Source organism: Neovison vison, chromosome 7, assembly GCF_020171115.1.
Source record: "Neovison vison isolate M4711 chromosome 7, ASM_NN_V1, whole genome shotgun sequence".
NCBI classification, from domain to species: Eukaryota; Metazoa; Chordata; class Mammalia; order Carnivora; family Mustelidae; genus Neogale; species Neogale vison.
In genome coordinates this window covers 65,571,635-65,584,781 of record NC_058097.1, presented here as the reverse complement: position 1 = coordinate 65,584,781, position 13,147 = coordinate 65,571,635, and positions in this window count along the sequence as shown.

Below are 13,147 nucleotides of genomic sequence, written 5' to 3'. Positions count from 1 at the left end.
ACAGTTGTCCGGTGTGGCTCCAGAGGCCCCGTCCTGAGGGCATGTGGGCCAGGGATTTGGGGACAGAAATCTGAAAAAGCAAACTAGGGTTAGGGTGAGAGACGAGGTGATCACAGGCTCGATCTGCAGGCGCTGAGGGTAGTTCATAGTGTACTGAAATTAAGGTGTCATAGAGGTGGTAGCACCGGCTTTTCTATCTGGATTGTGTGTCCAGGACGGTTGCAAAATGTAGGAGTGGTTCATGGTGCCATAGGAGATTCCTTGTCTTTGGGGATTCTGCCCAGCTCCCAAGAGTTTGGTGTCTCTGGGGGAAGGGAAGACTGCTGTTTTCAGTCTCAGTGGACACTCACAAGACGCATTCCAGAGAGAGATTCTTGTTCTGGGAACCTGGAAAACATGAATGAAGATGAGGATTTGGACCTAGGAACCTGGCAGGCCCACTCTGCGGGCTCCTGGTCCAGCTACCGAGGGAGTTTGTTTGAAAGTAGGCTAATGCTGAGAGTCACAATGCCTCTTTGTACCCAAGGAGGCTTCCATGAGTGGCTGCACTCTCATGGGCCATGTAGCTGGATTCCACTCTGAGGGTTGGACACCCATCTCAACAGCCAGTTTTCCTGCCATCGGGAATGAGGAGTACTCTTGCTTAAGCTTCCCCTATAGGCAGGTAATTTGAGCTACGGTCTGGGGAGAGATGCCTGAATACCCAGTTTGAGTAGAGATGGCGGCTTCGGGCCACGGCATTTCCCACCTGCAGAATACAGGGACGGCTGTCTGCCTGGCTGTCTGGAGGTTGTGGTTCAGGATGTGTCAGACTTAGCCTGAGTTCCCATTGCAGCCTATGATAATACTGTGCTGTCGAGGGCCATGCAGGTGGATTCTCGTGTGTGCTTTCTGGGCAGAATCAGCAGGCAGGACTTCTTTCTGTGTGGTAGGGAGAATGCTTCATTGTGGCTCCAGAATTCCCTATTAAGTGGGTTTGTGGAACAGGAGGTTCAGGATAGAATTTTAAACACAAGCTATGGTTAAATTCAGTGCCAAGCCATAGGCAGCTCCAGTGTGAAGTGGCTGATTTGAGATATCCAGCACCTGACTAATGGAGGATATCAGATGCTTGCTCACAGTGGAGTTTGTGTCTATGATGACTGAAAAATGATGGGGTGCCATCCCGAGGTCATGGAGGTTTTCCCACGCCAGGGCTTGTGAGATGCTCCAAATAGCAAGGTTCCCTTCTATTGCACAGTCTGGTTTCTTTGCTCCAGGGTCCCCCATATGGAAAGTATGGGTACCAGAGAAATCTTGCATTGATGCCAGGAAAGCACAACTCCACTGATCTTTGCAGCTGAGAAACATGGCAGGTTCGATCTGGTGCCTCTGGGGTGAAGTTCCAAGAGGCCTGAGTTGACATGGAGTTTCATGCTGGTGGATCACAGTGCTGGTTTACATCCAGGGAGACGTTAGAATGTTGGGATGGTCAGGGGTCCATGCAGGATTCTCCTACACTGAGTCTTTGACACAGCTACCAAAAGCAACTTATCCTTCTGGGGACAGGAGAGGTTCTGTTGCATTGCTCAGGTACCACAAGTTGAAATATAAGTTGGTATTGGAGAACAGGTCTCTGGCAACAGGCACCTGAAAACCTAAGCTCGGGTATAGAAGAAGTCCCAGAGGCATGTCAGGTTCAATCTTCTGACTCTGGGCCTTTGACTTGGATGTCTACCTGGAGGCGGGTCTTCATTGTGTGTCAGAATGTGCATTTGGGTCCAGAAATTTCCTTTGAATTGAGGGGGGCTCAGGGGCTTTCTACTTTGCTCCTAATCTTCAGGGTTTTGGCAACAGTGAATGGCAGAGTTTCCTTTGGGAATGTACTCACACTTGTCCATGGCTCCAGACACCCCATCCTGGAGGGCATGTGGGCCTGGGCTTTGGGGACAGAAATCTGCAAATGCGAACTTGGGTTAGTGTGAGGGCTGAGGTGATCACAGGCCCGATCTGCAGGCCCTGAGGGAAGCTCATAATGTACTGAAATTAGGGAGTCATGGAGGTGGTAGCACAGTCTTTACTGTCTGGATAGTGTGTCCAGGCCGATTGCAAAATGTATGGGAGTCTTCATGGGGCCATGGGAGATTCTTTGTCTCTGGGTATTCTAACCAGCTCCCAAGAGTTTGGTGTCTCTGTGGGAAGTGAAGATTGTTGTTTTCCGTCTCAGGTGACTGCCAAAAGAGGGATTCCAGAGACAGTTTCTGGATCTGGGTGCATGGAAAACATGAATGAGTGTGAGGCTTTGGCCCTAGGTACCTGGCAGGCCTGCTCTGCAGAGTCCTGGCTCAGCTACCAAGGGGGTTTGTTTGAAAGCAGGCTCACACTGAGGGTCACAATGCCTGTTTGTGCCCGGGGTGGCTCCCATGAGTGACCATGGCCCCATGGGCCATTCAGCTGGTTCCCACTCTGAGGGTTGGATACCCATCTCAACAGCCAGGATTCCTGCCATTGGGAAGGAAGAGTACTCCTGTGCTACAATTTCCCCCATAGGCAGGGGTTTCAGCTACGGTCTGGGGAGAGATGCCTGAATAACCAAGTTGAGTAAATTTGATGGCTTCAGGCCACAGCAGGTCCCACCTGCAGTATATGAGGTCCACCGTATGTGTGGCTGACTGAAGGTCGGAGCTCAGGCTGTGTCAGACAGAGCCTGAGTACCCATGGTGGCCTAATGCTGGTTGTTATCCATGGAGATGTTACAATGTTGGGGTTGTCACGGGGCCATGCAGGATTCTCCTGCACTGAGTCTTGGACACAGCTACCAAGAGCAAGGTATCCTTCTGGGGACAGGAGGGGGTCTCTGGTATGGCTGAGGGACCACATGTTGAAATATAAGTTGGTATTGGAGAACAGGCCTCTGGGTATAGGAGCCTGAAAACCTAAGCTAGGGTACTGATGAAGTCCTAGAGGCCTATCAGGTTCAATCTTCTGACTCAGGGTCTTTTACTTGAATGTCTGTCTGGAGGCAGTTCCTTGTTGTGTATCAGAATATGAACTTGGATCCAGAGTGTTCTTTGAAATTGAGCTGGGCTCAGGTGTTTTGTACTTTGCTCCTAAGATTCATGGTTTTGGCAAACATGAAGGGCAGAGTTTTCTTTGGGAGAGTAAGCACACTCGTCCTGTGTGGACCAGAGGCCCCATCCTGGAGGGCATGTGGGCTAGGGCTTTGGGGACAGAAATCTGCAAATGCAAACTATGGTTAGGGTGAGGGCCGGTGTGATCACAGGCCAAATCTGCAGGCTGTGAATGCACCTCATAGTGGACTGAAATTAAGGTGTCATGGAGGCTGTAGCACTGGCTTTTCTGTCTGGACTGTGTGTCTAAGACAGTCACAAAATGTAGGGGATTCTTCATGGGGCCATGGGAGATTATTTGACTCTGGGGATTCTTCCCAGCTCCCTAGAGTTTGGTGTGTCTGGGGGAAGGGAAGACTGCTGTTTCCCATCTCACGGGTCCCCCAAAAGAGGGATTCCAGAGACAGGTTCTGGGACTGGGCATCTGGAAAATATCGAGGGTTAGGATTTGGCCCTAGGGACTTGGCAGGCCTGCCCTGTGTGTTTCTGGTCCAGCTACGAAGGCGGTTTGTTTGAAAGAAGGCTCACATTGAGGGTCACAATGACTGTCTGTGCCCAGGGCATCTCCCATGAGTGACCATGGTCTCAAGTCCCACGCAGCTGGTTCCCACTCTGAGGGTTGGACACCCATTTCACAGACCAGATTTCCTGCCATCGGGAAGGAGGAGAACACTTGTGCCTCAAGTACCCCATAGGAAGAAACTTGAGCTAAGTTCTGGGGACAGATGTCTGAATAACCAGGTTGAGCAGAGATGACAGTTTTGGGCCAAGGCATTTCCCACCTGTAAGATATGGGGCCCTATGTCTAGGTGGCTGACTGGAGGTCGTGGATAAGGCTATGTTAGACAGAACTTTAGTGCCCATGGTGATCTATGATATTAGGGCGTGGTCAAGGCCCATGCATGTGGATCCTCATGTGGGTGATCTGGACAGTCTCAACAGACACTTTTTTTTTCCTATGGGGTAGGCAAAATGCTACATTGTGCCCCTAGAATTCCCTATTAAGAGGGCTTGGGGACCAGGAGGGTGAGGATGGAATTGTAAACACAAGCTATGGTTAAATTCAAGTGCCAAGCAGAAGGCAGTTCCAGTGTGCAGCATCTGATTCGAGAGATCCAGCCCCTGAGTCAGGGCGGTTGTCCAATGTTTGCTCACACTGGAGTTTGTGTCTATGATGACCAGCAAAAGGTGGTGTGGGTCCAAAGACGAGATCCTGGAAGCCATGTGAGCCATCGTTTGAGAGAGACGTCTGCAAAGGAAAGATTGGGTTAGAGTTAGTGTCGAGGAGATCACATGCCCAATGCGTAGACCTGGAGAGCAGCTCGTCAGGAACTGTAAAGAGGGTGACATGAATGCAGTAGCACAGGCTATTATATCTGGATTGTGTGTCCTGGATAGCCTCGAAATGCAGATGTTGTCTCATGAATACATGGGAGATTTTTCCTCTCTAAGGATTCTAGCGGCTCCCAATAGTTTGGTGGCCTTTTTGAAGAAGGGAATAGGGCTGTTTTTCATATATGGGTGCCTCAAAACAGGGATTCCAGAGATGGTCTCTGGGTCTGGGTGTCTGGAATATCCCACCAAGTGTTAGTATTTGGGACTAGGGGAGTACCAGGTCTGCAGTACAGTATCCTGGTGGTGCAACTGAGAGGGCTTGTTTAAATGCATGCTCAGGCTTAGGGGCACAATGCCTGTTTGTGCCCAGGGTGGATCCCATGACTGACCGTGGTCTTATGGGCCATGCAGCTGGTTCCCACTCTGAGGGTTGGACACCCATCTCAACAGCCATTTTTCCTGCCCTTGGGAATGAGGTACTCTTGTGCTTCATGTTCCCCCATAGGCAGGGATTTGAGCTACAGTCAGGGTAAGATACATGAATACCCATGTTGGGTAGAGATGATGGATTTGGGCTATGGCAGGTCCCACCTGCAGGGTATGGGGCCCACTGTCTGCATGGCTGTCTGGAGGTCATGGCTCAGGCTGTGTCAGACAGAGCCTCAGTGCCAATTGCAGCCTATGATATTAAGGTGCTGTCAAGGGCCAGGCAGGCAGGTGGATCCTTATGTGGGGATTCAGGCAGACTCAACAGGCAGAATGCTGCATTGTGGCTCCAAAGTTCCCTATCAAAAGGGGTTGGGGCGAAGAGGGTGAAGATGGAATTGTAAACACAGTCTACGGTTCAATTCAGTGCCAAGCAGAAGGCAGTTCCAGTGTGCAGCGGCTGATGCGAGGTATCCAGGACCAGAGTAAGGGCGAATGTCAGATGCTTGCTCACACTGGAGTTTGTGTCTATGACTGCCAAATGGAGGGGTGGCGTCACAAGGCCATGGAGAATTTCCCACCCTGCGACTTGTGAGATGGTCCGAATAGCAAGGTTTCATTCTACTGGACAGGGGGAGTCTGGTTTGTTTGCTCCAGTGTCCCCCATATGGAAAGTTTGGTTGTAGAGCTCTCCCGCATGGGTGCCTGAAAAGGACAACTCCATTGACCACTGCAGCCAAGGAACATGGCAGGTTCGATCGGGTGGCTCTGAGATGAAGGTCCAAACAGCCTGAGTTGACATGGAGATCCATGCTGTTGGATCACAATGCTGGTTTGTATCCAGGGAGATGTTAGAATGTTCGGGTGGTCAGAGGCCATGCAGGATTCTCCTACACTGATACTTGGACACAGCTACCAAGAGCAATTTATACTTCTGGGGACAGCAGGGGTTCTGTTATGTGGCTCAAGGACCACATGTTGGAATATCAGTTGGTATTAGAGAGTAGGCCTCTGGGGACTGGCGTCTAATCATCTAAACTAGGGTATCGATGAATTCCTATAATCATGGCAGGTTCAAACTTCTGACTCAGGGCCTTTGACTTGGATTTCTGCCTGAAGACAGGGTCTCATTGTGTGTCAGAATACATATTTGGGTCCAGAGCCTTCTTCGAGATTGAGGTGGGCTCAGGGGATTTTTACTTTGCTCCTAATCTTCAGGGTTTGGGCAACCGTGAAGGGCAGAGTTTCCTTTGGGAGCATAGGGACAGTCATCTGGTGTGGCACCAGAGGTCCCATTCTGGAGGGCATGTGGGCCAGCGCTTTGGGGAGAGAAGTCTTCTTAAGCAAACTAGGTTTAGAGTGAGGACCAAGGTGATCACAGGCCCGATGTGCAGGCCCTGAGGGCAGCTCATAGTGTATTGAAATTAAGGTGTCATGGAGGTGGTAGCGCAGGCTTTTCTGTCGGGTGTGTGTCCAGGATGATCGCAAAAGGTAGGGGTGGTTTCATGAGGCCATGGGAAATTCTTCGTCTCTGGGGATTCTGCTCAGCTCCCAAGTGTTTGGTGTCTCTGGGGGAAGGGAAGACTGTTGTTTTCCTTCGCAGAGGACACCCAAAGAGGGATTCCTGAGACAGGTTCTGGGTCTGGGCGCCTGGAAACATGAACGAGGGTGAGGAAATGGTCCTAGCGACTTGGCAGTCCCACTCTGTGTGCTCTTGATCCAGCTACCGACGGGTTTTGTTTGAAAGCAAGCTCACGCTGAGGATCACAATGCCTGTTTGTATCCAGGGAGTCTTCCGTGTTTCACCGTGGTCTCATGGGCCATGCAGCTGGTTCCCACTCAGAGGATTGGGAAGGACGAGTACTCTTGTGTGTCAGGTTCCCCCATAGGCATGGATTTTGAGCTATGGTTTAGGACAGAGGCCTGAAAATCCAGGTTGAGTAGAGATGTTGGTTTTGGGCCACAGGAAGTCACACCTGCAGGAAATGGGGCCTACTGTCAGGGTGGCTGACTGGAAGTCGTGTTTCAGGCTATATCAGACAGAGCCTTGGTGCCCATGGAACCCTATGATATTATGTGTCATCGAGGGCCATACAGGTAGATCTTCATGGGGGTTTTCTGGGAAGAATCACCAGGCACTTCTTCTTTTGATGGAGCAGGCGGAATGATGCATTATGTCTCCAGAATTCCCTATTAAGAGGGCTTTTGGACCAGGAGGATGAGGATGGAATTGTAAACACAAGCTACTGTTAAATTCAGTTACAATTGGAAGGCAGTTCCATTGTGCAGCAGCTGATTCAAGTTAGCCAGCACCTGAGTAATGGCGGATGTCAGATGTCTGTTCACACTGGAGTTTGTGTCTATGATGACGGACAAATGGTGGGGTGGCGCCTCGAGGCCATGGGGGATTTCCCACTCTGTGTCTTGTGAGATGCTCCAAACAGCAAGGTTTCCTTCTACTGGATAGTGGGAGTCTGGTTTGTTTGCTCCAGTGTCCCCCATATGGAAAGTTTGGGTAGCAGAGCTCTCCCACATAGAAGCCTGGAAAGCACACCTCCATTGAACATTGCATCTCAGGAACATGGCAGGTTCGATCTGGTGGCTATGGGACAAAGTTTTAAGGGGGCTGAGTTGACATGGAGTTTAATGCTATTGGATCATAATCCTGGTTTTTATCCAAGGAGACATTAGAATGTTGGGGTGGTCAAGGCCCCATGCAGGATTCGCCTACATTGAGTCTTGGACACAGCTACCAAGAGCAACGTATCCTTTTGGGGACAGCAGGGGTTCTGTTGTGTAGCTCAAGGACCACATGTTGGAATATGAGATGGTATTAAAGAACAGGCCTCTGGGGACAGGCACCTAAAAATCTAAACTAGGGTATCGATGAAGTCCTATAGTCATGGCATGTTCAAACTTCTGATTCAGGGTCTTTGACTTGGATGTCTACCTGGAGGCAGGTGCTCATAATGTTTCAGAATGTACACCTGGGTCCAAAGTGTACTGGGAAATTGAGGTGAGCTCAGGGGGTTAGTACTTTGCTCTTAATCTTCAGGATTTGGGCTACAATGAAGGGCAGAGTTTCCTTTGGTACGGTAGGCACAGTATTCTATTGTGGCTTCAGAGGCCCCATCCTGGAGGGCATGCTGGCCAGGGTTTTGGAGACAGAATCTGCAAATGCAAACTAGGGTTAGGGTGAGGGCCAAGGTGATCACAGGCCTGATCTGTATGCCCTGAGGGCGGCTCATAATGTACTGAAATTAAGGTGTCATGGAGGCGGTAGCCCATGCTATATTGTCTGGATTATGTGTCCAGGATGGTCGCAAAAGGTAGGTAGGGGTGGCTTCATGGGCCCATGGGAGATTCTTCATCTCTGGGTATTCTGCCCATCTCCTAAGTGTTTGCTGCCTCTGGAGGAAAGGAAGACTGCTGTTTTCAATCTCAGGTTAACCACAAAAGAAAGAATCTGGATACAGTTTCTGGGTCTGGGCACCTGGAAATTACCAACGAGGGAGAAGATTTGGCAGTAGCAACCTGGCTGGCTTGCTCTGTGGACTCCTGGTCCAGCTACCGAGGGCGTTTGTTTGAACGCAGGCTCATGCTGAGGGTCATAATGCCTGTTTGTACCCAGGGCTACTCCCATGTGTGACCGTGATCTCAAGGCCCATGCAGCTGGTTCCCACTCTGAGGGTTGGACACCCATCTCAAGGGCCAGATTTCCTGCCACCAGGAAGCAGGATAACTCCTATGCTTTAAGTACCCCCATAGTCAGGGATTTGAGCTACGGTCTGGAGACAGATGCCTGAATAACCAGGCAGAGCAGAGATATTGATTTCAGGCCAAGGCGGGTCCCATCTGGAGGATATGGGACCCACTGTCTGCGTGGCTGACTGGAGGTCATGGTTCAGGCTGTGTCAGACAGAGCCTTAGTGCCCATGGCGGCCTATGATATTAGGGTGTCGCCGAGGGCAATGCAGGTGGATACTCATGTATGCATTCTGGGCAGACTCACCAGGCACTTGTTCTTTCTATGGGGCAGAGAGAATGCTGCATTTTGGCTCCAGAATTCCCTATCAAGAGGACTAGTGCACCAGGAAGGTGAGGATGGAATTGTAAACACAAGCTATGGTTAAATTCAGTGCCAAGCCAAAGGCTGTTCTAGTGTACAGTGGCTGATTTGACACATCCAGCACCTGAGTAAGGACGGATGTCAGATGTTTGCTCACAGTGGAGTCTGTGTCTATGATGACAGACAATGGTGGAGTGGCGTCAAGAGGTCATGGATGATTTCCCACGGTGCAGCTAGTGTGATGCTCCAAACAGCAAGGTTTCCTTCTACTGGACAGGGGGAGTCTGGTTTGTTTGCTCCAGTGTCCCCCATATGGAAAGTTTGTGTAGCAGTGCTCTCCCGCATAGATGCCTGGAAAGCACACCTCCTTTGACCATTGCATCTCAGGAAATTGGCAGGTTCGATCTGGTGGCTGAGTTGACATGGAGTTTCATGTTGTTGGATCACAATGCTGGTTTGTATCCAGGGATACAAATGTTAAAATGTTGGGGCAGTCAGGGGCCCATGCAGGAATCTTCTACACTGAGACTTGGACACAACTACCAAGAGCAATGTATCCTTCTGGGGACAGCAGGGGTTCTGTTGTGTGGCTCAAGGACCACATGTTGGAATATAGGTTGGTATTGGATAACAAGCCTCTGGGAACAGGCGCCTAAACATCTAAACTACATTTTTAATGAAGTCTATAGTCATGGCATGTTCAAACTTCTGACTCAGGGCCTTTGACTTGGATGTCTGCCTGAAGGCAGTGTCTCATTGTGTGTCAGAATGCATATTTGGATCCAGAGCCTTCTTCGAAAATGAGGTGGGCTCAGAGTCTTTTTACTTTGCTCATAATATTCAGGGTTTGGGCAACAGTGAAGGGCAGTTTCTTTCATGAGTGTTGGCACACTCGTCCAGTGTGGGACCAGAAACCCCATTCTGGAGGGTGTGTGAGCCAGGACTTTGGGAACAGAAATTACAAATGCGAACTAGCGTTAGGGTAAGGGCGGAGGTGTTCACAAGACTGATCAGAAGGCCCTGAGGGCAGCTCATAGTGTACTGAAATTAAGGTGTCATGGAGGCAGTAGTGCAGGCTTTTCTGTCCGGATTGTGTGTCCAGGACGGTCGCAAAAGGTAGGGGTGACTTCATGAAGCCATGGGATATTCTTTGTCTCTGGGGATTCTACCCAGATCCCAGTGTTTGTTGTCTCTTGGAGAAGGGAAGACTGCTGTTTTCTGTCTCAGGGGACCACCAAAAGAGGGATTCGAGAGACAGGTTTTGGGTCTGGGCACCTGGAAATCACAAACGAGGGTGAGAATTTGGCCCTAGGGCCCTGGCAGGCCTACTCTGTTGACTTCTGGTCTAGCTACGGAGGGTGTTTGTTTGAAAGGAGGCTCACTCTGAGAGTCATAATGCCTGTTTGTGCCCAGGGCGTCTCCCATAAGTGGCCCTGTTCCCATGGGCCATGCAGCTGGTTTCCACTTTGAGGGTAAGACACTCATCTCAACAGCCAGGTTTCCTGCCATTGGAAAGGAGGAATAATCCTGTGTTTCATGTTCCCCCATAGGCAGGGATTTGAGCTTTGGTCTGGGGACATATGCCTGAATATCCAGGTTGTGTAGGGATGATGGCTTTGGGACATGGCAGGGATACCTGCAGGATATGGGGCCTACTGTCTGCATGGCTGCCTGGAGGTCGTGGCTCCGGCTGTGTGAGACAGAGTCTTATTGCACATGGCGGCCTCTGATATGGTGCTGTCGAGGGCCATGCAGGTGTTTCCTCATGTGGGGTTTCTGCACAGACTCACCAGGCACTTCTTTCTGTGAGGCAGGCAGAATGCTGCATTGTGGCTCCAGAATTCCATATCAAGAGGGTTTGGGTATCAGGAGCATGAGGATGGAATTGTTAACACAAGCTATGGTTAAATTCAGTGCTAAGCGAAAGGCTGTTACAGTGTGCAGCGGCTGATTCAAGACATCCAGCACCTGAGTAAAGGCGAATGTCAGATGTTTGCTCTCACTGGAGTTTGTGTCTATGATGACCAACAAATGGAGGGGAGGCGTCATGAAGCCATGGAGGATTTACCACCCTGGGGCTTTTGAGATGCTACAAACAGCAAGGTTTCCTTCTAATGGACCGGTGGAGTCTCCTTTGTATGCTCCAGGATCCCCATGTGGAAAGTTTGGGGAGCAGAGCACTCCTGCATGGATGCCTGGAAAGCACACCTCCAGTGTCCATTGCAGATGAGGAAATGGCAGTTTCGTACTGGTGTAAGGGTCTGCCCCTCCCAGAGGAACTTGCTTGTGGACCCTGAATGTAAGGGTGGGGCAGACTGCGTGGAGACATCCAATCAGTAAGCCGTATGTATATCCACTGGGAAGGTTGAAATTCAATTGGCCACCTGTGTAGGGGCGGGGCTCAACCACCCCCATAAAGGTTGCTCTGCCAGGCTGCCAAGGGGGGCTCCTGCAGGAGAGCCGCGGGCTCCTGCAGGAGAGCCGGGGCTCCTGCAGGAGGGCCGGGGGGCTGCTGCAGGAGAGCAGCGGCTGCTACAGGAGGGATGAAGTCCGCGGAGAGCGGTGAAGTCGGCGGAGAGCGGTGAAGTCGGCGGAGAGCGGTGAAGTCGGCGGAGAGCGGTGAAGTGGAGCGGAGAGCGGTGGAAGTCGCAGAAGAGCAGGGGAGTCAACGGTGTATAGAAGAGCTGTAACAGCTCTTGTAAGAGCTATAACCGCGTTTGGCGGTCCAGCCTCCAGCCTCCGGCGGCGGCCCCGAGCGCCGCCGCCTGCAGCCTCCGGCGGCGGCCCCGAGCGCCGCCGCCTGCAGCCTCCGGCGGCGGACCCGAGCGCCGCCGCCTGCAGCCTCCGGCGGCGGACCCGAGCGCCGCCGCCTGCACCCTCCGGCGGCGGCCCCGAGCGCCGCCGCCTGCACCCTCCGGCGGCGGCCCCGAGCGCCGCCGCCTGCACCCTCCGGCGGCGGCCCCGAGCGCCGCCGCCTGCACCCTCCGGCGGCGGCCCCGAGCGCCGCCGCCTGCAGCCTCCGGCGGCGGCCCCGAGCGCCGCCGCCTGCACCCTCCGGCGGCGGCCCCGAGCGCCGCCGCCTGCAGCCTCCGGCGGCGGCCCCGAGCGCCGCCGCCTGCAGCCTCCGGCGGCGGACCCGAGCGCCGCCGCCTGCAGCCTCCGGCGGCGGACCCGAGCGCCGCCGCCTGCACCCTCCGGCGGCGGCCCCGAGCGCCGCCGCCTGCAGCCTCCGGCGGCGGCCCCGAGCGCCGCCGCCTGCAGCCTCCGGCGGCGGCCCCGAGCGCCGCCGCCTGCAGCCTCCGGCGGCGGCCCCGAGCGCCGCCGCCTGCACCCTCCGGCGGCGGCCCCGAGCGCCGCCGCCTGCACCCTCCGGCGGCGGCCCCGAGCGCCGCCGCCTGCAGCCTCCGGCGGCGGCCCCGAGCGCCGCCGCCTGCACCCTCCGGCGGCGGCCCCGAGCGCCGCCGCCTGCAGCCTCCGGCGGCGGCCCCGAGCGCCGCCGCCTGCAGCTTCCAGCCTCCGGCGGCGGCCCCGAGCACCGCCGCCTGCAGCTTCCAGCCTCCGGCGGCGGCCCCGAGCCATCGCCTGCAGCCTGCAGCCTCCGGCGGCCCAGCAGTCCAGTCGTCTGCGGTCCAATTGCCAGCGGTCCCTCGACGCCTGCGGTCCTGAGACATCTGCGGTCCAGTTGTCAGCGTTCCCTCGACGCCTGCGGTCCTGAGACATCTGCGGTCCAATTGCCAGCGGTCCCTCGACGCCTGCGGTCCAGTTGCCAGCGGTCCCTCGACGCCTGCGGTCCTGAGACATCTGCGGTCCAGTTGCCAGCGGTCCCTCGACGCCTGCGGTCCTGAGACATCTGCGGTCCAGTTGTCAGCGGTCCCTCGACGCCTGCGGTCCTGATGCCTACAGACCCTAGAGGCCAGCAGTCGGTCCTGACACCTGCAGCCCCTAGATGCCAGCAGTCTGGAGGCGTAAGCAACCCTGAGATGCCAATGGCCCCTAGACACCAGCAGCCTCCCTGCAAAATGCCTCGCCACCCCCGTACCACAAGTGGCCTTGTCCGCAGTGGTGGCTTCCTCTGGGTGGAAGCCTGGTCAGAGTAGCATCGTGGGGAGCAGAGTCCGTGTCATCTGGGTTGTCCTCCTTGTCATTGTTGCTTCTTCGTCATTGGGAGTGGCCTCATCCAGGAAATGGTCTTGTCCAGAACAGCCTC